The sequence below is a fragment of the Rattus norvegicus genome (assembly GCF_036323735.1).
Source record: "Rattus norvegicus strain BN/NHsdMcwi chromosome Y unlocalized genomic scaffold, GRCr8 chrY_unlocalized_3, whole genome shotgun sequence".
In the NCBI taxonomy this organism is placed as follows: Eukaryota; Metazoa; Chordata; class Mammalia; order Rodentia; family Muridae; genus Rattus; species Rattus norvegicus.
The window spans coordinates 805,583-832,360 of record NW_026947389.1 but is presented as its reverse complement, the minus strand read 5'-3'; the positions used below and the strand labels follow the sequence as shown (position 1 = coordinate 832,360).

Below are 26,778 nucleotides of genomic sequence, written 5' to 3'. Positions count from 1 at the left end.
CATCCATCTTGCGTTCCATGTGTTCTATGCATCTAGGGTAATTCAAGCAGTTGTGCTAATAGCCACTTATCATGTGCATGCCATGTGTGTTTTTATGTGATTCGGTTACCTCACTCAGGATGATGTTTTCAAGCTCCAACCATTTGTCTATGAATTTCATAAAGGCATTGTTTTTGACATCTGAGTAATACTCCATTGAGTAAATGTACCACATTTTCTGTATCCATTCCTCTGTTGAAGGGCATCTGGGTTCTCTCCAGCTTCTGGCTATTATAAATAAGGGGGTGATGAACATAGTGGAGCATGTGTCTTTTTTATATGTTGGGGCATCTTTTGGGTATATGCCGAAGAGTGGTACAGCTGGATCCTCAGGTAGTTCAATGTGAAATTTTCCTAGGAATCTCCAGACTGATTTCCAGAATGGTTGTACCAGTTTGCACTCCCACCAATAGTGGAGGAGTGTTCCTCTTTCTCCACATCCTCGCCAGCATCTATTTTTACCTGAGTTTTTGATCTTAGCTATTCTCACTGGTGTGAGGTGAAATCTCAGGGTTGTTTTGATTTGCATTTCCCTTATGACTTAAGATGTTGAACATTTCTTTAGGTGTTTCTCAGCCATTCGGCATTCCTCAGCTGTGAATTCTTTGTTTAGTTCTGAACCCCATTTTTTAATAGGGTTATTTGTCTAACTTCTTGGGTTTTTTGCATCTTTTTAATATAAGCCCTCTATCTGTTGTTGGATTGGTAAATATCTTTTCCCAATCTCTTGGTTGCCATTTTATCCTAACCACAGTGTCCTTTCCCTTCCAGAAGCTTTGCAGTTTTATGAGACCCCATTTGTCAATTCTTGATCTTAGAGCATAAACCATTGGTGTTTTGTTCAGGAAATTTTTTCCAGTGCCCATGTGTTTGAGATGCTGGCCTAGTTTTTCTTCTATTAGTTTGACTGTATCTGGTTTGATTTGGAGGTCCTTAATCCACTTGGACTTAAGCGTTGCACACGGTGATAAGCATGGAACGATTTGCACTCTTCTACATGCTGACCTCCAGTTGAACCAGCACCATTTCCTGAAAATGCTCTTTTTTCCATTGAATGGTTTTGGCTCCTTTGTCAAAAGTAAAGTGCCCATAGGTGTGTGGGTTCATTTCTGGGAGCTGCCTTATGTATAATACCCAAGAGCTAGAAGAATCCGTAATGGCATTCATCAGAGGAATGAATACAGAAAATGTAGTACATCTAAACAATTGTGTACTACTCAACTCTTAAAACCAATTATCTCAAGAAAGCCAAAGACAAATGGGATGATCTAGAAGATATCATAATGATTGAGGTTACCCAATCACAAAATGGTATGAAATCACACATTTTATGAAATCACCAAAAGTGGATATTGGCACAAAAGCTAAAATTACCAAAGATGCAGTTCACAGACAACTGGAAGCTCAATAAAATGATACACAAAATGTGCATGCTTTAATCCTTTTCAAAAGGTGGACACAATAATATCTATGAATTTCGAGCAGAGACTGAGGAAATCCCATTCAGAGCAGGCCGTACATGTGGCAAAAATATATACACATCAGTCACCAAAACTAGATAAGATTGATGGAGCTAAGAAGTGCATTGTGCCAGGGACTGTATAGAGATCTTTCCTGTGAGACACAGCTAGAGCATATCAAATAAAGAAGTGAATTCTAGAGGCAAATCAGTGAATTGAAAACGGACAGTAGGGGAGTTATAGAAAAAGAGGAGTGGGGCCGGTTAGGGATCATATGTGCAGGTAATAGGGAAAGGAAATAACATTTCAAATATAGAAATACCCAATTAAAACAGGAATAAAATTTGCTAAAAAAATAAAAAGAAATAAAGAAATTTAAGAAAAGAACACTGCGAAGTATTCACAGCTATTGACTCAGAAATGTAAAAGTCATTTTCATGGAATGATAGTCAGAGTAATACTAATGGAAAGACTGAGATGATGAAGACTCAACTAGAAACACTTCTCTCTCCCAGATATCAGTATCAGACAAAAACTGCACTATAGGCATCCAGAGCATGGTGGAATTTACTCTGAGGCGAGGACTCAATACTTGTCTTTCCCTTCTTCCTTAGGACCATTTTCTTCTTGACAAAAAGAATAAGGCTATGAGATCTCAGCAAAACAACTGTGCCCTGCCCATCACTTGGCTTTGGAATAAAAAAAAATAATGATATAAACTCTTTGACTTCCAGGAATGATATGAACAGGTAAGTCCAGATGCTTCTGAAAGGCTCCCAGCTCCTGATTCCCATATGTGGAAGATTCACATCAAGCCTAACTCTTCAGAGATCCCACTCAATCCCTACTAAGGACTCTGAGCTATCCCAAGGATGATGTACATCTTCCTTTTTTTATACAAAGATAGAAGGCCAGCTTCCTTCTCCACATCACTGAAATCTTTATCCTCTTTGTTCTCCCTCCCATATGGCTGTTTACCGTGAATTAGAGGTCAATTATTAAACCCTAGAGGTACTGCAAGAATATCAGAGAGGCAGTTGCAGCCACAACAACACTTGTGATGTCACAGAAGCAGCTAGGGAGTCCAGGTTACAAGAGATACTTGCAGTAGGGCCAAATCATGATGTCACTGTGAACTGCAATGTCCTACCTGCTAAACAGATTTCCCTACATTGACCAGATTTTGAGTGCCCTTTCCAGGTACGTCTCCTGTGACACAGTGGAAACCTTTACATAGTCCATCATTCTAAAACTGTTGAAATCTCTTTTCTTCATTAGTGGTTACATGCTTTGAATGGGGAAAGTTAGCCATGGGTTTGGCATGTGTATAAACGATTTAAGAAAATGGAGTGCAGGAGATTCTTCTAGATAATAATTTTTTCCAGGTTCATTCCTGTGAAATACATAAAAATTTTGTAGGTTTTCTCTGTTTCCCAAAGGCCAGTATTCTCCCTACAGACCTTTAATTGAATGAATATTGTGTTTCAATTTCTTATTGTACATTCCTTGATAGGGAACTTTATAAATATTCCTGAATGTTTACTCAAAAATTCTGTTTTAAAATTCCATTTTTTGCAATGATTTTGGCCCAATGATAAAGTGAATATAACAGTGTAAATATTGTGAACCTACTTCAAATGATAAACTCCCAAATCCTTATTTTATCCAATAATCACAGACATCAGTAAAGCAAAGGACAATATCAACTCTAGAATGTGGTTCTGTAGTCCCAAAAGATAATCAGTTCTCTAATATCTCCCTTCCTTATTTCCAAGGTTCTGACATGAGGGTTGAGGGTTTTTTAACCTGATTCTTTGTTCAGGCCAAACATAAGGTTCAGGAGGATGGACAGTGAGAGGAATGTCTTGAGGTCCAGGGAAAACTTAACTTCAATAGTTTCATAAGTAGAGAATGGCATCTATTTGGCATTGTCATTTGTGGATTCTACATTCTTGACCCAGTTGTGCATAATCCATGTTAAAATTCCACCAAACCTCATAGGTTTAGGAGACACCAAAATTACATAAGATTGATGAAGCTAAGAGGTGCATGCTGCCAAGAACTGGAGAAAGATCTTTCCAGAGAGTCATAGTTAGAGCATGTTAAATACAGAAGTGAATGTTAGTGGTAAACTGGTGAGCAGAAAGCATGTCTCTTCTTGGTAGATATTTAGAAAGGATTACAAGAGCTGAAGGGACTTTCAACCCCATAAAAACAACTATTCCAACAAACCAGAGCTTTCTGACACTAAACCAATATTCAAAATCTGTCCATGGAAAGTCCTATGGCTCCAACAGCATATGTGGCAGAGGATGGATTCCTTGGGCACCAATGGATGTAGAAGCCCTTGGTCCTTCTCAGGTTTGGTTCCCAGTTCAAGGAAATGTCAAGGTGCAGTAAGGAGGGTTGTAAAAGAAGGGGAGTCGGTCCAGTTACGACCTTATGGAGAGGAAATTTGGAAAGAAAATAGCATTTGAAATGTAAATATAGAAATAGCCAATAAAATAAGCAAAAATTTACTAAAAAAATGGAAGAAATGAAAAAAGAAACTGCTAGCCATTCTCACCTATTGTTTCAGAAATATAGTGAGTAACTGTCAGGGAATGGTAATCAGAATAATAATGGTGAAAAGACTAATATGATTAAGAGTCGACTAGAAGCACTTCTCTCTCCCAGATATCAGTGTCAGACACAAACTGAACTATAGGAATCCAAAGCGTGGAGGAGTTTACCCTGAGATGAGGACATAGTACTTGTCTTTCACTTCTTCCTTAGGACATTTTTCTTCTGGGCAAAAAGAATAAAAGCCATGAGCTGTCAGGAAAACAACTGTGACCTTCCCAAACTTGGGTTTTGGGATAAAGAAATTAATGATATAAACTCTCTGATTTCCAGGAACTGTAAGAGCAGGAAGTCCAGATGCTTCTGAGAGGACCCCAGCTCCTAATTCCCATTTGTAGACGGCTGAGATCAAGACAATCTCTTCATGAAACAACTCAACACCTACTAAGGACTCAGAGAGCTTTCCCAAGGACCTTTTTTGTACCAAGACAGAAGGTCAGCTTTCTTCTCCCCATCTCTGATATCTTCATCCTATTTGTCCTCCCTCCAAAATGGCTCTTTACACTGAATTATAGGCCAATTAGTAAACCATAGATATATGGAATGAATATCTGAGAGGCAGTTGCTGTCAGGACAACACTTGTGACAACACAGAAGAAGATAGGGCTCTCAAGGATACAAGAGATATATTATGGGGGTACTAAGGATGATGTCACTGAGAACTGCCATGGACTACCTGCTAAACAGATTTCCTTACATTGACCAGATTTGACGGTGCCCTTTCTAGGAGAGTCTCCTATGACACAGTGGAAACCTTTTGTACTCCATCTCTCTAACGCTAGAGACTTCTCTTTGCTGCATTAGTGTTTACATGGTCTTAATGGACAAAATTAATCGGGACTTGGCATGGGTAGAAAAGATCTAGGAAGATGGAGTGGAGGAGATTCTTCATGATAATAATTTTGCTCCCTGGTCCATTCCTGTGACATACAGTTCAATTTCCTAGTTTTTCTCTGTTTCCCAAAGGCCATTATTTTCCATACAGACCTTTAATTGAGTGAATATTGTATTTCATTTTCTAATTCTTCATTCCTAGATAGGGCACTTTGTATTCATTCCTGAAAGTGTACTCAAAAATTCTCTTTTACAATTGCATTTTTGTAATGATTTTGGCAAAAAAGAGGGCCGAAGTATAGAGTGCAGAGAACAGTGTAAATATTTTGTACCTACTTCAAATGATAAACTCCAAATTCTTATTTTATCCAAAAATTATCATACATCAGTAAATCAAAGACAACATGTACTATACAATTTGTTTCTCTATTCCCATTTGATATCATTTCTGCAATATCTTCCTTCTTGTGTTCCCATGGCCACACTTGAGGTTTTTGGATATTTTACAATGATTCTTTTTTCAGGCCAAACATAAGACTTAGGTGGATGGGCAGGGAAAGAAATGTTTTGAGTTCAACTGAAACCTCAATTTCAATAAGTTCATAAGGACAGGAGGGAACTTTGCATCTGTAGATTCTACATTCTTGTTCTAGATGCGCAGAATCAATGGTAAATTCCATCTAACCTCACATAGGAGCCAATATATATATGATAGATAGATAGATAGATAGATAGATAGATAGATAGATAGATAGATAGATCTGCCACCAAAATAAGATAAGATTGTTGAAGTTAAGAAGTGCATTCTGCCAGGAAGAGGATATAGACATTTCCTGAGAAACACAGCTAGAATATGTCAATTACATAAGTGAATGCTTGTGGCAAACCAGTTACTTGTAAATGGAACTCTTGTTGATAACTTTTGAGAAAGGATTACAAGAGGTAAAGGGGTTTGCAAACCCATAAGAAAAACAATGTCAATGAACCAGAGCTTTCTAGTACTAGACCAATATTCAACGAATGTACATGGACATACCTATGGCTCCTACTGCATATTTAGTACCAGATGGCTTTCTTGGGAACCAACAGAAGTAGAAGCTCTTGGTCCTCCCTATATTTGATTCACAGTTCATGGGAATGCAAAGGGGTAGTAAGGGGATTATAGTAGAATGGGAGGTGGACTTGTTAGGGATCTTAGAGACAGGAAATTGGAAAAGGAATAACATTTGTAATGTAAATATAGAAATATCAAATTTAAAAAAGCTATATATTTTGCTAAAAAAGAAAAAAAATGAAAGAAATAAAAGAAAAGAAAACTGCCAATTAATTACACCCTTTGACTCAGAAATCTAAAGGGTCACTGTCAGGGAATGGTAGTCAGAGTAATACTAGTTCAAAGACGAAGATGGTGAAATCTCAAATAGAAGCAATTTTCTCTCCCAGATATCAGTGTCAGACACAATCTGCACTCTAGGAATCCAAAGCACGGAGTAATTTACTCTGAGCTGAGGACACAATACTTGTCTTTCCCTTCTTCCTTAGGACCAAAACCATCAGCTTTAAAGAAAACTGTGCCCTTCCCAACACTTGGCTTTGGAAAAAAGACATGAATGATATAAATTCTCCGACTTCCAGGAACCATAACTAGCAGGGAAGTCCAGATGCATCTGAGAGGCTCCCATCTCCTGATTACCATATTTGAAAGGCTCCAATCAATACTATCTTTTCAGCAAACCTTCTCAACCACTACCCAGAAATGACTGAGATTTCCCATGGACCACATATTTCTTTTTTTTTTTTATAACAAAGCAGAAGGCCAGCTTCCTTCTTCCCATCTTTGATCACTTCATCCTCTTTTTTCTCCTTCCCAAAGGCTGTTTATGCTGAATTAGAGGCCAAATAGTAAACCCTAGAGGTACTGAAGGACTACTGGAGAGGCAACTTCTGTCAGGACAACACTTGTTACATCACAGAAGAAACTAGGGATCTCCAGGATACAACAGATTTTTTTAGATAGGCCTAATGGTGATGTCACTGAGAATTGCCATGGCCTACCTGCTAAAGTGTTTTCCTTTCAATGACCAGATTCGAGGGTGCCCTTGCAAGGTTTGTCTCCTGTGAAACAATGGAAACCTTTTCATACTACATGTCTTTAAAGCTAGAAACTTCTCTTTATTTCCTTAGTGGTTACATGCTCTGAAAGGAAAAGATAATCAGGAGCTTTGCATGGGTAGAAAAGATCTCGGAACATGGAGTGGAAGAGATTCCTCTGGATAATAATTTTATTACCAGGTCCATTACTGTGACATACAGTTCAATATCCTAGGTTATCTCTGTTTCCCAAAGGCCAGCATTTTCCCTACAATCCTTTAATTGAATTCATATTTCATTACAGTTTCTCATTGTACATTCCTTGATAGGTGACTTTATATATTCCTGAATGTGAAGTGAAAAATTCTGTTTTCCAATTTCATGTTTTTTTGCAATGATTTTGGCAACCCAAGGGTCCCACCTAAGGTTGAATATAAAAATGTAAATATTATGTACCTATTTCCAATGATGAACTTCCAAATCCTTAGTTTATCCAAAAATTTCGAGACATCAGAAAAGCTAAGGAAAACATGAAATATAGAATATGTTTCAGTAGTCTCATTAGACATCAGTTCTTTAATATCTAACTTCCTGTTCCTCTAGGGCCAGACGTGAAGGTTTTCGAGGTTTTACCATGGTTGTTACTTCAGGACAAACATAAAATTCAGGAGGATGTGCAGGGAGATGAATGGCTTGATGTCCAGGGAAACTTCAACATCAATAGGTTCATAAGAACAAGAGGGAGGTGTTTGGAATTGCCATTTGTGGATTCTACATTCTTGACCTAGGTGTACATAATCCATGTGAAAATTCCACCTAACCTCATAGCTGTAGGAGCCACCAAATGTATAGTTGGAACCAGATGTACATCTTTCCTGAGAGACACAGCTTGAGCAAGTCAAATACAGAAGAGAATGCTACTGGCAAACCAGTGAACCAAAAATGGATCTCTTGTTGGTAGTTTTTGAGAAAGAATTACAAGAGCTTAAGGGGATTTCAATTCCATAAGAACAACAATGCCAGTGAACCAGAGCTTTCTGGTACTAAACCAATATTCAAAGACTGTACTTGGACAGACCTATGTGTCCAACTGCATATGTAGCAGTGGATGGCCTTGTTGGGAACCAATGGAAGGAGAAGTTCCTGGTCCAACCTAGGTTTAACTCTCAGTTCAAGGTAATATCAAGGTTCACTAAGGTAGGTTATAGAAGAATGTTAGGGGGACTAGTTACGGGTCTTATGGACATGAAACTGGGAAAGAAAATCAAATTTGAAATTCAAATATAGAAATATCCAAATAAAAAAAGCAATAAAATTTGCTAAAATTTAAAAAAAATGAAATAAATTAAAGAAAAGACATCTGTCAGCTAATTACACATATTGACTCAGAAATCTAAAGGGTAACTATCAGCAAATGGTAATCAGAGTAATACTAGTGGAAAGACTGAGATGATGAAGTCTCAACTAGAAGCTCTTCTCTCCCAAATATCAGTGTCAGACACAAACTGCACTATAGGTATCCAAAGCATGGAGGCGTTTACACTGAGCTGAGGAGACAATACTTGTCTATCCTTTGTTTCTTCGGACCTTTTTCTTCAGGGCATAAAGAGTGAAAGCCATGAGCTCTCACTAGAACAACTGTGCCCTTCCCACCAACTGACTTTTGGAATGAAGAAAATGATTATATAAACTCTCTGAATTCAAGAAACCATATCAAGCAGGGAAGTCCAGATGATAATGAGAGAATCCCAGCTCTGTATTCCCATGTGTGTAAGGCTCAGATCAAGGCTATCTCTTCAGATACAACACTCAACGCCTACCCAAGACTCACTGAGCTTTCCCATGGACCATTTATTTCTTCCTTTTTTTATACAAAGACAGAAGGCCAGCTTCCTTCTCTTTTATCTCCCTAACAAATGGCTGTTTAGCCAGAATAAGAGGTCAATGAGTTAACCCTAGAGGTCTTCAAAGAATATCCAAGAGGCAGTTGCTGTCACCATGACACTTGTGACATCACAGAAAAGCTAGAGCTCTTCAGGATACAAGAGATATTTCAGGGAGGACCTAATGATGATGTCACTGAGAACTGCCATGATCTAACTGTTGAACAGCTTTCTTTACATTGACCAGATTTGAGGGTTCCCTTTCCAAGAGTGTCTCTTGTGACACACTGGAAACCTTTAAATACTATATATCTCTAATGCTGGAGACTTCTCTTTGCTTCATTCGTACGTACATGTTCGGAATAGACAATGTTGGTCAGGGGCTTGGCATGGGTATAAAGATCTAGGAACATGGGGTGGAGGAGATTATTCTGGATAATAATTCCACTCCCAGTTCCATTCCTGTGACATACAGTTCAAGTTCCTAGGTTTTCTCTGTTTCCCAAAGTCAAATATTTTCCTTCCAGACATTTAGGTGAATGAATATTGTATTACATTTTCTTATTGTACATTCTTTGAAAGGAGACTTTATATATATTACTGAATGTGTACTCAAATATTCTGTTTTCCAATTTTAATTTTTGCAATGATATTGGCAACAAAGTTGGCCCAGCTAAAGCATGAATATAACAGTATAAATATTGTATACCTACTTCAAATGATAATCTCTCAAATCCTTAATTTAAGCAAAAATTACCAGCCATCAGTAAAGCAAAGGACAATATGGACCCTAGAATGCGGTTCAGATTTTCTTTTAGGCTTGAAAAATTTTGCGAAGAAGGTTTTGTGGGTGTATTTGTGTCTTTATCCCTCCATTGCTGGTCTTTCCAGGCAATGGGAGTTGGCCTCTTAATGTTTCATATCACCAATGTAATTCACAGCTTAGGTCACCCCATTGATTCCTGGGTACCTCCATTATACCAGGTCTCTTTCTCTTCCTGGAGGTTTCTCCCACCTCCTCATCTCTTTAAGTTCAAGATTTCCTTTCTTTCTCATGACTATCGGGTCCTATCTCCTTCCCTTCACACACAGGATCCATTCTCCTCTTCCTTCCATCTCTCATCTAGTTCCTTTCCTCAATCGGCTTCCTAGACTATTTTATTCCCCATTCTAAGTGAGAGTCAATCTTATGCACTTTGGCCATTCTTCTTGTTTATCTTCTTTGTACCTTTAAGCTTTGTGGAGGATGTCCTGTAGTTTATGGATAATATTACTTATAATTGAGCAATTTCAACAACCCTCTTGATCATATTTTAGAGTAGTATGTTAAAATTGAAAATTATAATTTAGTATGAGTGAATGTCATGAGGACCAAATTTAGGTAAAAAGAAACTTAAAACAAGATCAAATCACAGATTTTAAAAATTGACCTAATAATAAAAATTCTCTACTATCATAAGGAATTATTATATCACAGGCAATTTTTAAGTGGTACCATAAATTTGGCAGACAAATGTTGTTTTTAACAAGTAATTATGGATAATATGACTAAGATCAAATAAGATAAATATATTGTTTTCATTCTGATATCACTTCCTGGCATTTTTCCTCAAACATGATGTTTATAGCATTGAACATTATGGTATTAGTTTTAAATTTTAATATTTATTATAACCTAACCTATAAAGTAACAGGTTGCCATATGTTATGTTTGTAGACAATCACCCTCATCCTCGCTTCCTCAGTTCTTTGTTTCCGCCTGCCCTATGTCCCTCACCACTTATACTAGTCTCTCTTCATTATTCTTACTTCTAGATTCATATCCCACATGCTCAATATCTTCCATACCACACTGTTTAAAACCCTACTCTCTAATCTCTCTAATCTCTGTGACGTATACCAGTTAAATGAACTCAAACCACCCACAGCTTCACATAAATACAAGTATATTAATAGGAGATTCTTTGATCTCTTTGAAAAAGAACACATGGTATTTGCCTTTCTAAGTCTTTGTTACCTTACTCGGTTTAGTTTTCCTAGGGAGAATGAAGTACCATTGTGTATATTGTCACATTCTTATATATCTATGTATCAATGAATATTCATTATGATTCTCAATAAAAGAGCAATAGATTTATTTTTGAAAAACGATGAGAAAGCTCAGATAGAAAAGTCAAGAAACTAAGAAACTAAGAAACTAAGAAAATTTCAAAGATAAATATGACGAACATATTTGTGTTTATATTAACTGGAGCAGTGTGTGTTAAAGTTAATAAAGGATGTGGTATTTATAATATTTTTATACTAATAAAATGTAGAATATTCAATAATTTAGAGAATACTTATAAAATTGTTCATCACTAAGTTATATTTCCACTAAATCTGTAATCTTTTTATAAACTATTTTACATATATATATGTATATACATATATATATATATATTTTACCTTCAAAATAAAGAATATTAAGAAGTTAGTCATAAAATTCAATAACAACACCAAAGACGAATTATATGAATAACCAACAGACTAGGAGATATTGCAAACCTCTCCAGTTAAATTAAGAGACTTAGAAAAGTGATAGCATTTTAATAGAAAGGCACATGGCAAACAAGATACAATAAAATCCTGAAACTATACTAAGATGGTTACTATTCATTCCTATGTGCTAAGGTTTCATCAACAAGCATGGTACATGAAGATAATGTATATGTCAGAAAAATTAATTCATGTTTAACATAGTAACTTTCTTCATAAAACCCAAGCAGACACTTCTCTTTTTTGTTGCTTAAAAAGTATGTACAAAGCACGGCTTTTGATTATAACACTAATATTTCAAAACTATCATTAAATATGCAAAGATCTTAACACAAAACCCATAGTTTTCATAGCAACCATACAAACTTAAGAAGGAAAAGAAAACATTTTTAAGTACATAGATGTGCGTAATGAAGTCCCCACCTTACCAGTAACAGATGGGTCAAATTTATTGTTCTATGTATTACATAGAATACTCTATCCCAGTTCATTGTTCCTTAGCATATGTTTTTCCTCATCTTTCTCTGTTACTTATCTTCTGAAAGCAGGTGGTATTTCTCATAAAATTAGTTCAAATCATCCAATCTTCACTCCAACAAAAAGAAGGTGTTGACATTAGAGGAAAACCAATTAAAGGTTCTCATTCTTTATTGTGCAAAATTTTATGTATGATTTTGTATGCTTAATATGCTTCTACACCTTAGTGATGACAATTCAAGATTGGCATGAAATCCATCATTCTTAATTCACAATGTAAAAGCCCTTTAGCTAATCACAGAAAAGCCTTCAAAGTGTATTTACATAGGATTATTTAGTAAAAATTCAACTTATACTTTAAGGGGAATAGTGATGTAAAACATCTTTTCTTACATTTTCGTTGCCTTCACAATGTAAAAGCCCTTTAGCTAATCACAGAAAAGCCTTCAAAGTGTATTTACATAGGATTATTTAGTAAAAATTCAACTTATAGTTTAAGGGGAATAGTGATGTAAAACATCTTTTCTTACATTTCCGTTGCCTTCACATTATTTTATAGCTAAGAGATTTCATTAGAATCAAGAAAGAATTGTTAACATCTTACTAAAATAAAATGAGAATTTTCTCTGTATAATACAGAACTTATTCTTGAGCATTTTTGTGACACTGTTTCTTTTATATCCCTGGCAGTACCAGAACTCACTATCTCTTTCACCTATTCTCTCTCTCTCTCTCTCTCTTTCTCTCTCTTTCTCTCTCTCTCTCTCTCTCTCTCTCTCTCTCTCTCTCTCTCTCTGTAGACCAAGCTGGCCTTGAACTTAGAGTTCGGCCTGCTTCTGCTACCCAGTGCTAAGATTAAAGGCCTGTGCCACCACACTCCGTGCTTTTCTACATCTTTAACAAGCTCTTGTCTGATTATATTCCAAATCTTATGAAGTTAGCTCCCTAAAGTACCTAGAAGAAATTCAGTATCAAAAATATATTTTGCACACCTAAATCCCTCGTCCCGAGTTGCTGATTGATCTACACACGTAGCAAGCTCTCTGAAGGAACTGAAAGACACACATTTTTGCTTTCATTACAGGAATAAAGAAAAGGCCTGTTCACTGCACAATCTCATGATATCACGGAACAATTCTTCCAACACTACAAAGTGAAATCTTATAATGACTCCTGTACCTGAAGCCACAGTTTCTTTCCTTCTATTTAGTTGTGCTCATTGTCACCACCATTTCATTATAACCAGGTTTAACCCAAAGGTATTCTCTGCCCCAAGAATTCATTTCTACTATATTGACATATTCAGTCATGTTCAGTTAAATTTAAGCACTGACCACACCAAAGTGAGGATTTATATAATATCCAACAGAAACATAGGAAGAAATGCTACAAAAATAAATTTATACTGAATAAATAATCAAAATGTGTTTTATTTGTTGTAACACAACATCTATCCATTTTCGTTGTATTGATTGGTTCTGGGTATATTCACAAGCCAAGAAAATTTTATTTAAGCCCGGAAAAAACTTTTGAGATTTAGTTCTCTCTTTTATATAGACTATGAAGACTAAACTTAGATATCAATGCTTAATAGAAAGCAATTTTACATGTTGTGTCATTTCACTATTTCTCAGATTTTTTTGTATAATTGAAAGTGTATAGCTAAATCTTGTTATTTAATATTTTTCCCACTTCATTTCAATTTCTACTTTAACTCTGAGTAATAAGTCCAAATGGGATCTGATTACATATATTGGCCCTGTACGATTTTTTTAAAAATTATAAGGTAAAGTTTTATATGCTAGAAAGTACACTTTTGAGAGTACATTACACTAGAAATTTAGTTCATTCTTTTTCATTAGTTTTGTCTGAAAGACTATTATTTCCAAATTTGTTTTAAATTTTTAGAAGTATTGTGTGTGTTTGTTTGTTTGTCTTTGGGTATGCCTGTTTGAGTATACATACATACATACATGTATATCTTTGACAATTCAAATATAATAAGACCAGAGAAAGTAGCTTGAGTGTTATTGATAATTTATGGACACTGAATTTTTGTATATGCTGTATATGTAACCTTGAAAATATGTACTGTATATTTTTCAAAAGCATTGTTTAAATATGTATACTACATGAAGCACACTAATTGCAGTTTTAGCCTTTTCCACACTAATTTTATCTCTTTAGATGTCTAGGAAGAAATACACGGAAGCATGAATCATCTCTTAACTCCAAAAGTAGGTAGACTCTATGATATATTTTGCTTTTGTACATGATTGCTCACCTTTAGTTCATAAATTATATATTTAATTTGCTCTATTTATGTTACAAAGGTGTGGCACATTGCTTTTGTAATGTGTGGCACATTGTATATATGTATTCGTTGATAACTTCCTTCTGTCAACAAACATTAAGAATAAATGATTTATAAACATTATTACAAAATCTAAGATCATTCAGTTTCTTCCATATTCAAATACCAAAATGCATAAATATAGAAAGAATTTCCTGATTTTGACTATTAACAGAAATATTTGATGTACCATTCCTATAAACAAATTTTGATATATCCATTAAAATTTCTTCAATGAGTAGTTTAAATATTAATGAAGGTAAGTATAGACATATTGTTAGTATATTTGAATCACAAATGATGTCAGTATTTTACATAGCCAAATATGCATAAACATGTAATTTTACACCTGAATTCCATAAACGTGCATTTATATATTTCCACTCAAAATCAGCTGGGTCCAACTTACACACATTCTCACAATTATACTCTTATACACACACATATGCATTCATTCTTGTAATTACATATTAAACAGACATCCTTACTTTCATATGCATAGGGAGCAAGAGACCAAGCACCAGTGCAGAATGATGAGGTACAATCTTTATTACATAAAGAAAAAAATCACTTCAACCCTTTTAATGCGAAGTGAATTAAACCCAAGTGTGTAAGAGAAAAGCCTTGTTCCTTTTGATAAGAGTAAGCCTGCATTGCTATTAAGAAATGACATGTTCTGTCCCATGGTAAGGAGAAACCTGCCTGCACCTTCTGTTCTTTCCAGCTTCTTCTCTTTTCCTCTTCTCCTCTGCATTCTGCAGATTGCCCTCTTATGTTACTTATAGTATCTACATTATTCCTCTCTACATTTCTTCTCAGCCCAGATATTTTTGGCTCAGTTCTACTAAGCTCAGTTCTCCTTAAGTCAAAGCTGACTTTTCAGCTCTGTCCATCTCCAGGTCAGTCCACCTGTCTCTGTCCTTCCAGTTCAGTCCTTCTCTCTCAGTCCTTCTGTGTGACTTCTCTTTCTCCTCAGAACTTAAACATCTTTAAGAATATATGATCCCGTATTACAATGTTCATCACAAGTTCATATGAAAGATCAAGCATAAATTGAAACATAATTTACAACCGTGAATTTTTACATCAATATCCATCAAGAGTAATTATCTGGCGAAACATTCATCACCTGTGTCAGCTCCACAGGCTCACTGAAGATCCAAAACCATAGTTGTTAGTGATGTTATATATAGATAAACCCAGTTAATATCTTATATTAACTGTCCTTGCACCTGCAACAAATCGTTTGTTTTCTTTTTATGACTCTTGATAACTGTATTGCAACATCATGGAATGTGTTCTTAGTAGGAGAAAGTCTGTTTACTATCTCAGAAAAATTAACTGTTGACACCAGGGACACCGGCAGAATTGTCACTGCAATTTTGACTATTAGAAAGGGACTTATACGGGTTCGGGGTTTAGCTCAGTGGTAGAGCACTTGCCTAGCGAGCGAAAGGCCCTGGGTTCAGTCCCAGCTCTGAAAAAAAGAAAAAGAAAAAAATAAAGAGACTTATAGCAGTCCCACTATAATAGAGATTAATAACCATTGATATAATTTTAGGAATTATTGTAGAATCATTATTAAGACTAAAGAATTCATCTATTTGCCTGTATAGTATCACTACGGGACAGTAAAACTTCGTATGACTGCAGAGATCTGCTCCAAAGGGGTGTGCTATTACTCAATGATTGTTATATATGTCTAATAATAACAACAGGAATAGCATTTAATAGCGTAAACTTTCCCAAAATGAATCCCTTACAACTTTGCTTAATAAGGGAGAACGAGTTGTAGATTATAAAATAATCCGAAGCTGTGTATCTCAGGATGATCACCTGCTAGTTATTAGCCTGTCCTGTTATGGGTCCTGACACTTTCTTCTCAGTCTTACATAGTACCTTCTCAAAAACTGACAATCTGATCCATCATAAAACAGGCCTCAAGAGATACAAGAAGTTTGAATTAATCCCATGCATCCTATGAGATCACTACAGACTAAGAATGGTATTCAATAACAACAAAAACAACCATAGTCCCACATATACATGGTAGCTGAAGAATGATTTACTCGATGAGAACTTGTTCAAGGAAGAAATAAAGAAAAAAAATTAAAGACATTTCAGATTTTAATGAAAATGAAGGCATAACTTGGGAACACAAAAAAGCAATGCAAGAGGAAAACTCATAGCTCTGAGAGCCTCCACAAACAAACAGAAGCTATGATACACTAGCAGTTTGATAGAACACCTGAAATCTCAGAACCAATAAAAATCCAAAGACTAGACAGCAGGAAATAATCAAACTCAGGACTGAAATCAACCAAGTAGAAATGAAAGGAATTATATAAAGAATCAACAAAACCAGGAGCTGGCTCTTCGAAAAATCCAGAAATAGGTAAATCCCTTATATTCAAATTAAAAATAACAAAATCAGAAATGAAATAGAGATATAACCAAAGAAAGTGAGGAAACTCAAAAAATTATCAGATCCTTGTATAAAAGCCTATACTTAACAAGTGTGAAAATAAGGATTCAATGGATAAATTTCTAGAGAGATATAAGGTACCAAAGTTGAATCAGAATCAGATAAACCACCTAAATTCTCCCATAACTTGTAAAGTAGTAGAAGCAGTCATTAAATGTCTCCCAACCAAAAGATCCCAGGACCAGAAAGGATTAGTACAGAATTCTCTCAGACCTTCATAGAATATCTAATACCAATATTCTCCAAACTATTCCACAAACTTGAAATAGAACGAACACTACACAATTCCTTCTCTGATGCCACAATTATGCTTACAACTAAAGCAAACAAAGACCCAAAAAAGAAAGAGAATTTCAGACCAATTTATTCATGAATATCCCTGCAAAAATTCTCAGTAAATTTCTTGCTAGTCAAATCCAAGAACACATGAAAACAATGATCCATCATGATCAAGTAGGCTTCATCACAGAGATACAGGGATGGTTCAATATACAGAACCTGATCACTAATCAAACTAATCCCACTATAAAAACAAATTCAAAGAAAACAAAACAAGCAATCATTTCATTAGATGCTGAGAAAGCATTTTACAGAACGTAGCCCTTCATGTTACAAGTCTTGGAAATATCAGAAATTCAAGGACCATACTGAACTCAATAAAAGCAATATACAGCAAACCAGAGGCCAATATCAAACTAAATGGAGAAAAACTTAATGCAATCCCACTACAATCAGGAACTAGACAATGATAACCACTCTCTCCCTACCTTTTCAATATAGTATTCAAAGCCCTAGCCAGAGTAAACAGAAAACAAATGGATGTAAAGGGATACATATTGCAAAGGAAATTTTCAAAATGTCACTATATGCAGATGTTGTGACCCGACAATTTCCACCAGTGAATTTCTAAGCAGATAAACAGCTATAGCAGAGTGGAAGAGTTTAAAATTGATTCAAACAAATCAGTATCCTGCCTCTGCTCAAAAGAGAAATAGGTTGAGAAAGAAATTACAGAAATGACACCTTTGACAATAGTGAAAAAGCTTATAAAATACCTCTGTGTGACTCTAACCAAGCAAATGAAAGATATACATGACAAGAACACAACTGTATGAAAAAAATAAATTGAAGAAGATCTCAGAAATTAGAAAGATCTCCCATATTCATGTATTGGCAGGTTTAATATTGTAAAAATGGCCATCTTGCCAAAAGCAACCTACAGATTCAATGCAATCTCCATCAACATTACAACTGATTTCTTCACAGACATAAAAATGGCAGTTTGCAAATTTATATGGAATAAAAAAAATCCCAGGATAGAGAAAACTATTCTTAAAAATAAAATCATTTGGGGAAATCGCTATCCCTGAGCTCAAGTTGTATTACAGAGCAATGGTGAGGAAAAACTGTATTGTATTGGTATTGAGACAGTCAGGTATAACAATGGAATAGAATGTAAGACCCAGAAATGAACCCACACAGCTATGGCCACTTGATAATTAACAAAGGATCTAAAACCATACAGTGGAAAAAAAGATAGCATTTTTTTAAAAATTGTGCTGTTTCAACTGAAGGGCAGAAGGTAGAAGAATGCAAATCAATCCATTCTTATCTCCTTGTACAAAGCTCAAGTAAAACTGGGTTAAAGAACTCCAAATAAAACCAGATACACTGAAACTAATTGATGAAAAGCAGGGGAAAGCCTCAAACAGATTGGTACTGGGGAAAATTTCCTCAATAGAACACCAAAGGCTTTTGTTCTAAGATCAAAAATTGAAAAATGAAACTTCATAAAATTTCAAAGTTTCTCTAAGACAAAGAACACTGTTATTACTTCCATACAGCAACTAGCAGATTGGGAAAAGATCTTTACCAATCCTATATCCGATGGAGTGCTAATATCCAATATATACAAAAAAACTCAATAAGCTATCCTCCGGAGAATCAAATAACCCTATTTAATACTGGGCTACAGTTCTAAACAAAAATTCTCAACTGATGAATATTGAATGGATGAGAAGCACCTAAAAATGTTCAACATCCTTACTCATTGAGGAAATGCAAATCAAAACAATCCTGAAATTCTACCTCATACCAGTCAGAATGGCTAAGTCAAAAAAGTCAGGTGACAACAGTCTCTGTCAAGGATGTGGAGAGAAAGGAACACTTTTTCACTGTGGAAATTACAAGCTCATAAAATCACCCTGGAATCCAGGCTGGAGCTTCTTCAGAAAATTGAACATAGTATTTACTACCTGAGGATCCAGCTGTACAATTGGATGGCATATACCCAAAACTTGCTCCAACGTACAACAAGGACACGTGCTCCACTATGTTCAGAGCAGCCTTATTTATAACAGACAGAAGCTGGAAAGAACCCAGATGTCCCTCAAAAGAGGAACAGATTGATATAATGTGGTACATTTACACAATGGTGTGGTATGCAGCTATTAAAAAGAATGACTTCATGAAATTCATACGGAAATGGATGAAACTAGAAAATATAATCCTGAGTGACATAACAAAAACACAAATAAATGCACATAGCATGCCCTCACTAGTAAGTGAATATTAGCCCAAGAGCTCATAATATCCACCATAAACTCATATGCACTCTGAAGCTTAACAAGAAAGGACAAAGGGGGATTGCTTCATTAACAATTAGAAGGGGGAAGAAAATTTTCATGGGAGTCAGATGGAGGAATCACCCTGTGTGAGAGAGGGGAGTGAAATAGAAAATTAGGAGATCAGGATAAGATGTTGGAAGAAACAGGGAAAAAAACAGAGGACCAGGAAAATTAGTATAGAGAGAAGGAACAGTTGAGGATGGGGGTAACCTCTAGGATAAACCAGATACTAGGAATGCGACAGGTTCCCTGGACCCAATACTGATGACATTGGCCAACATCAACAATAACACTGAAATTAACATGAAGACACCACCTCCAGTAGATAGACATGGCCCCCAGTGTAAGGATGGGACCACTCACCCATCTCAAATATATTCAGAGTTATCCTGTCTAATGGAAATGCAGAGGGGAAAGTGGGGCAGAGGCTGAAAGAAAGGCCATCCAGAGATCTGCTGACACCAACCTGGACACTGTTGCTGCTGCTGATATGTGCTTGCAAACAGGAGTCTGATATGCCTGTCCTCTGAGAGGCTTTGCCAACACCTGACTGAGACAGATGCAGATATTCACAGCTAACCATTGAACTGAACCTAGAGATCCCAATGGAAGATGTAGGGGAAGGGCTGAAGGGGCTGAAGGGGATTGTTATTAGAGATAGAACAACGATATCAATTAACCAGACCCCTCAGGGAACCCATGGACCTAACCACCAACCATTGAATATACATGTTCTGGTACCCTACAAATGTAGCAGAGAATTGCCTCATCTCACATCAGTGGAAGGGGAAGCAGTTGGTCCTTAGTAGCTTGATGTCCCAGAGAAGAGCGAATCTAGAGGGGTGAGGTAAGAACGACTGGGGGTGTTGGGGATGCACGCTCTTAGAGACAAAGAGGAAGAGTATGTGGTGGTGGGGATTATAGAGGCGGACCAGAAAGGGGGCAATATTTGAAATGCAAAGAAATACAATTGTTAATAATAGTAATAATAAAGGCAACTGCATACGATATCAAGACATATTTAGAATTTCAATATATGTGATTAGAGAAAATACTTTCGATTGTGTAGCATACTCAATATTTCAAAAATATCATCACGGAAAGAATATTAAGAGCTTTGGGACAAGAAAAAATAGTGATACATCAAGGCAGAAGCATCACAGTAATATCTGGAACTCAAATGGAATTCTAATATCAATCCCATGCATTCAATGCTCTATACAAATCCTATCACATGTTCATTCCCTAAAAAAATCCACCAGTGATTTTCTAGTCCCTGCAGTCTCTGAGGATCAAGGGTCTGGATCAACCTTTCCCATTCGGTTATGAGGCTCCAAGACACATCACTGCACCACAGATGGCCTCTGGTTAGAGGGATCTACCGTGTTGTAAGTGTCGCTTGACCGCACAGTGTCCTAAGCACCCCTTGCCCTTTCCATTCATGTTGCTCCTTCCCGAATCCCTTGTCTTGGCCCCTGACAGTGGGCACAATAGCAGATAGCACTCTGGACACAAAGGAAGAGATTCGACAGGGTTCCTCCTCATTCAGAAAGCTTGGATGATCGCCCCGCAACTACAAGCAGAAATGACAAGTGAAGCAGCTCCTGACTGCCTGGTGCAGACCTCGCGACTGCCCCTTGCAGAACTCGCTACTGCCCCATGCAGACCTCGCTACTTCCCTGTGCAAACTCGAGGACAGCTCCTCTCGAGCTTTGGATGTTTCCTGAGATCAATGGTCACTCGAGATTTCCCTGCTTTGCCTTCCGGACTTGTCCACAGTTCTCGGAAGATAGAGAGACATACTCAAAGGATACAGCTCAACTGATGCTTACCATGACTCACCACTGGCAAGTACATTCACTGCCCCTTCACATGGTAGTAGCCCATTCAACATTTCTTGTTCAATTTCCTTAAAGACTAAACGACCAGATGTGAGGAGAGAGGCCAGCGACCCTCATCCCGGACTTCACCCTCTGACCATGCACCAACGATTTCTCAGCCTCCACGGCCTGGGAACCCTTCAGTGTCCCCCAAGATGACAACAACACCTGAGTGCAACAGTGGAATCAGTTGAAGGATTCCCAGCCTCCACAGCCTGGAAGCCCATTCAGTGTCCCCCAAGATGATTATAACACCGGACTCCAATGGGGGAAGCATTTTAAGGGTTCCCAGCCTCCACAGCCTGGAAGACCTTCGGTGTCCCCCAAGTGGATTATAACTTCCTATCACAGTGGGCGAAGCAATTGAACACCAGAGACCCGAGCGACTTTGCACCTCCCGGACTACTTAGAAGGGCTCGGGACAAGTTCAGATGCCCAAAACCCTATGAAGATCAGAGATTCAAAAAACCTGATGCTCGTGTTACAGAAAACCTGCAGAAACCCAAAGATCATATAAAGGCTTCAGTCAATAAGAGGGACCTAGACTCCAGAAGGGAACTGACAGAGAAGAAGAAATGGACAGTTCCACTTACTCTGAGGGTTTCTGAGGGCATGAGTAATACACTGACCAAGGATAGCAGATCACTGAGAAACCCACTGACTAGGGATATCAGAAGATCTGCTTTACATCCTGCTACCCGAAAAAGAGTGGCCTCATCTAAGTTCCCATTCTTGGTTCTTGGGAAGATGAAAAAAAAAAGTAAATAAAAGAAAAGCGGGTTATGTCTACTGGGATTGAGGAACATGTGGACTAGGACGAGTTGGTAGCCAGAGTGCCTGTAACATCTACAAAACACAATACTGGAGAGAATAGTGAAAGACTCAAAGAATATCACATGTGCCTGGGCCACTTTTTGCTGACTCTTATACTGACAAATTGGGACAGGTACTTTCCCCACACATTCCAGGTTCCCAACATCCTTCCCTATATAGACATGGAGAACTTGGATCTCCCATTTTTCCCCAAGATGTTCCTACCCACCCAGGACTTTCCGGAAATAACCAAATGGTTCCAATGTTCTATAGGGTTATTCCACATTTGCCCAGGTGTCCAAAATTCCTCCCACAGATCCTGAAAGGAAAATCATACATTCTCCTCTTCCAGAGGGAGTATCTTTTTTTCTTCCATCTTTATTAAATTGAGTATTTCTTATTTCCATTTCAAATGTTATTCCCCTTCCAAGTTTCCCCATTAACATTTTCCTAGCCCCTCCCTCTCCCCTTCTATAGGGGTTTTCCTCTCCCGATCCACCCACACATTACTGCCCTTCTCCCAAAAATGCCATTCACTGGGGGTTCATTCTTGGGAGAACAAAGACTTCCCCTTCCACTGGTGCCCCTAATAGGCATTCATTGATACCTGTGAATTTGGAGTTCAGGTCAGTTCATGTATAGGCTTGGGTAGTGGCTTAGTCGGTTGAACCTAGGTTTGGTTGGCATTTTTGTTCAGATGGGGTCTCAAGCCCATTAACTCTTTCAGGCCTTGCTCTGATTCCTTTAGCAGGGGTCGCATTCTCAGTACAGTGGTTTGCTGCTGACATTTGCCTAAGTATTTGCTATATTCTGGCTGTGTCTCTCAGGAGAGATCTACATTTGTTCCTATCAGCCTGCATTTCATTGATTCATCCTTTTTACCTAGTTTGCTGGCTGTATATGTATGGGCCCCATGTGGGGCAGGCTCTGAGTGGGTGTTCCTTCGGCCTCTGTTCTACAATTTGCTTCCCTATTCCCTGACAAGGGTATTCTTGATCCCCTTTTAAAGAAGGAGTGAAGCATTCACATTTTGGTTCTGTGCATCTAGGGTAATTCGAGAATTTGAGCCAATAGCACTTATCAATGAGTGCATACCATGTATGTGATTCTGTGATTGGATTACCTCACTCAGGATGATATTTCCAGTTCCATTCATTTGCCTATGAATTTCATAAAGACATTGTTTTTGACAGCTGAGTAATATTCCATTGTGTAGATGTACCACATTTTCTGTATCCATTTCTCTGTTGAAGGCATCTTGGTTCTTAGCTTCTGGCTATTATAAATAAGGCTGCTATGAAAATAGTGGAGCATGTGTCTTTGTTATATGAAGGTACATCCTTTGGGTATATGCCCGAGAGAGGTATAGCTGGGTTCTTAGGTAGTTCAATGTCCAATTTTCTGAGGAACATCCAGACTGATTTCCAGAATGGTTGGACCAGTCTGCAATCCCACCAACAATGGAGGAGTGTTCCTCTTTCTCCACATCCTCGCCAGCATCTTCTGTCACCTGAGTTTTTGATCGTAGCCATTCTAACTGGTTTGAGGTGAAATCTCAGTGTTGTTTTGATTTGCATTTCCCTTGTGTGTAAAGATGTTGAATATTTCTTTAGGTGTTTCACTGACATTCGATATTCTTCAGCTGTGAATTCTTTGTTTTGCTCTGAACCCCATTTTTCAATAGGGTTATTTGTCTCCTGCAGTCTAACTTCTTGTTTTCTTTGCATATTTTGGATATTACCCTTCTATCTGTTGTAGGATTAGTAAAGATCTTTTTTCTATCTGTTGGTTGCCATTTTGTCCTAAGAACAGTGTCCTCTGCCTTACAGAAGCTTTGCGGTTTTATGAGATGGCATTTGTTGATTCTTGATCTTAGAACATGAGCCTTTGGTGTTTTGTTCAGGAAATTTTCTAAAGTGCCCATGTGTTCCAGATGCTTCCCCACTTTTTCTTCTGTTAGTTTGAGTTTATCTGGTTTGAAGTGGAGGTCCTTGATCCAGTTGGACTTTAGCTTTTTACAGGGCAGTAAGAGTGGGCCAATTTCCCTTCTTCTACATACTGACCTCCAGTTGAAACAGCACCACTTGCTGAAAATGCTATCTTTTTTTCCATTGGATGGTTTTGGCTCTTTCTCAAAAATTAAGTGACCATGGGAGTATGGGTTAAGTTCTGAGTCTTCTATTCTATTCTACTGGTTGATTTGCCTGGCTCTGTCTCAATGCCATACAGTTTTTATCACTGTTGCTCTGTAATACTAGAGTTCAGGGATAGTGATTCCCAAGGAAGTCCTTTTACTGTTGATGATAGTTTTAGCTATTCTGTGTTTTTTGTTATTCCAGATGAAATAATGAATTGTACTGTCTAACTCTACGAAGAATTGGATTGGAATTTTGATGGGGATTGGAATTAATTTGTAGGTTGCTTTTGGTATAATGGCCATTTTTACTATATTATTCCTGCCAGTTCATGAGCATGGGAGATCTTTCCATCTTCTGAAATCTCCTTCACTTTCTGTAGAGACTTGAGGTTCTGCTCATATGCTCATATCTTTTACTTGCTTGGATAAAGTCACCTTGAGATATTTATATTATTTGGGGCTATTGTGAAGGTTGTCATATGCCTAGTTTCTTGCTCTGCTAGTTTAGCTTTTGTGTAGAGTTACTTTTATACCCAGCCACTTTGCTAAAATTGTTTATCAGGCTCAGTAATTATCTTGTGAAACTTTTGAGGTCACTAAGTATACTATCATATCATCTACAAACAGTGCTATTTTTACTTCTTCCTTTCCAGTCTATATACCTTTGACCTCCTTTTGTTGTTTGCTTCCTCTGGCTAAGACATCGTGAACTACATTGTATAAATTGTGAGAGAGTGGACAGCCTTGTCATGTCCCTGATTTTAGTGGGATTGCTTCATGTTTCTCTCCATTTAATTTAATGTTAGCTACTGGTTTGCTGTATATGATTAGGAACGGTCCTTATGTTCCTATAATTTCCAGGACTCTTATCATGCAGTAGTTTTGATTTTTTTCAAATGTTTTCTCAGCATGTAATAAAAGGATCATTGGGTTTTTATCTTTCAGTGTGATTATATAGTGGATTATGTTGATGGTTTCTATATACAAAACCATCCCTGCATGCCTGGGATAAAACCTACATGATCATGATAGATGATTGTTTTGATGTGTTCGTGGACTCAGTTTGCAAGACTTTATCGAGTATTTTTGCAACGATATTCATAACGGAAATTGCTCTGAAGTTTTCTTTTTTGTTGGGTCTTTGTGTGGTTTATGTATAAGAGTAATTGTGGCTTCATAAAAGGAATTTGGTAGTGCTCCACCTGTTTCAAATTTGTTGTATAGTTTGGACAGTATTGGTATGAAATGTTCTATGAATATTGGATAGATTTCTGAACTAAACCCATCTGATCTTGGACTCCTTTTATGTTGGGAGGCTTTTAATGATTGCTTGTATTTCTTAACATTTATTGGTTGTTTAAACGGTTTTTCTGTTCCTGATTTAGCTTTGGTACCTGGCATTTGTCGAGAAAATTGTCCTTTTTCTCCATATTTTCAAGTTTTCTTGAATATGGGCATTTGTAGGACAATCTGATAACTTTTTTTTTAAATTATTTTTTCAGAGCTGGGGACCGAACCCAGGTCCTTGTGCTTGCTACAGAAGTGCTCTACCATTGAGCTAAATTCTCAACCCCCGATAAATTTTATAATTTGCTCTGATTCTGCTGTTATTTCTCCCTTTCCGTTTATGATTTTGTTATTTTGGAAACACTCTGTGTGCCCTCTGGTTAGTCTGGCTATGGGTTAATGTATCCTGTTGATTTTCTCAAAGAACCAGCATTTGGTTCTCTTCATTCTTTGTATAGTCCCCTTTTTTTCTACTTGGTTGATTTCAGCTCTGAGTTTGATTATTTCCTGCCTTCTACTACACCTGTGAATATTTGCTTCTTTTTGTTCTAGAGTTTTAGGTGTGCTGTCAAGCTGCTGCTGTATGCTCTCCCCTGTTTCTATATGCAGGCACTCAGAGATATGTGCTTTCCTTTTAGTATAGCTTATATTAGTCCCAAAAGTTTGGGTATATTGTACCTTAATTTTCATGAAATTCTAAGAAGTCTTTAATTTCTTTCTTCATTTCTTCCTTGACCAAGTTATCATGGAGTAGAGCATTGTTCAACTTCCATGTATATGTGGGTGTTCTTTCCTAATTGTTATTGAAGAACAGTTTTAGCCCATGGAGTCTGGTAGGATTCATTGGATTATTATTATCTTTCCATATTCTTTTAGGCCTGGTTTTTGATTGATTATATGATCAATTTTAGAGAAAGTGCCATGAAGTGGTGAGAAGTTATATCCTTTTGTTTTATGATAGAATGTTCTAAAATATCTGTTAAGTCCATTTGGTTTATAACTTCTGTTAATCTGTCTATGTCTCTGTTTAATTTCTGTTTCCCTCATTGGTCTAATGATGAGAGTAGGGCATTGAAATCTCCTGCTATTATTATTTGCGGTGCCATATGTTCTTTGAGCTTTAGTAAGGTTTCTTTTATGTATGTAGGTGCCTTTGTATTTGGAGCATAGATATTTATGATTTAGAGTTCATCTTGGTGGATTTTTCCTTTGATGAATATGAAGTGTCCTTCCTTATGATTTTTAATGACTT

The 26,778-nt window shown here is 37.0% G+C and overlaps 2 long non-coding RNA genes across 3 annotated transcripts in view; one reads left to right on the top strand and one right to left on the bottom strand.

The window, feature by feature from the left end:
* The first annotated feature begins 59 nt into the window (after nucleotides 1-59).
* LOC134484690 (uncharacterized) lies at nucleotides 60-9,993 on the top strand. 2 transcript variants are annotated; one of them, XR_010062343.1, is made up of 4 exons: nucleotides 60-2,248; nucleotides 4,395-4,556; nucleotides 6,498-7,061; nucleotides 7,650-9,993. It is a non-coding gene; the product is annotated as an uncharacterized LOC134484690 (long non-coding RNA). The 2 variants fall into 2 exon arrangements; XR_010062342.1 differs by having other exon boundaries at nucleotides 6,498-9,993.
* The window catches only part of LOC134484691 (uncharacterized), a 36,316-nt gene continuing 16,269 nt past the window's right edge, over nucleotides 6,732-26,778 (bottom strand). Inside the window, exon 3 of the long non-coding RNA XR_010062344.1 lies at nucleotides 6,732-7,565. This is a non-coding gene — a long non-coding RNA (uncharacterized LOC134484691). The remainder of the gene's footprint in view (nucleotides 7,566-26,778) is intronic.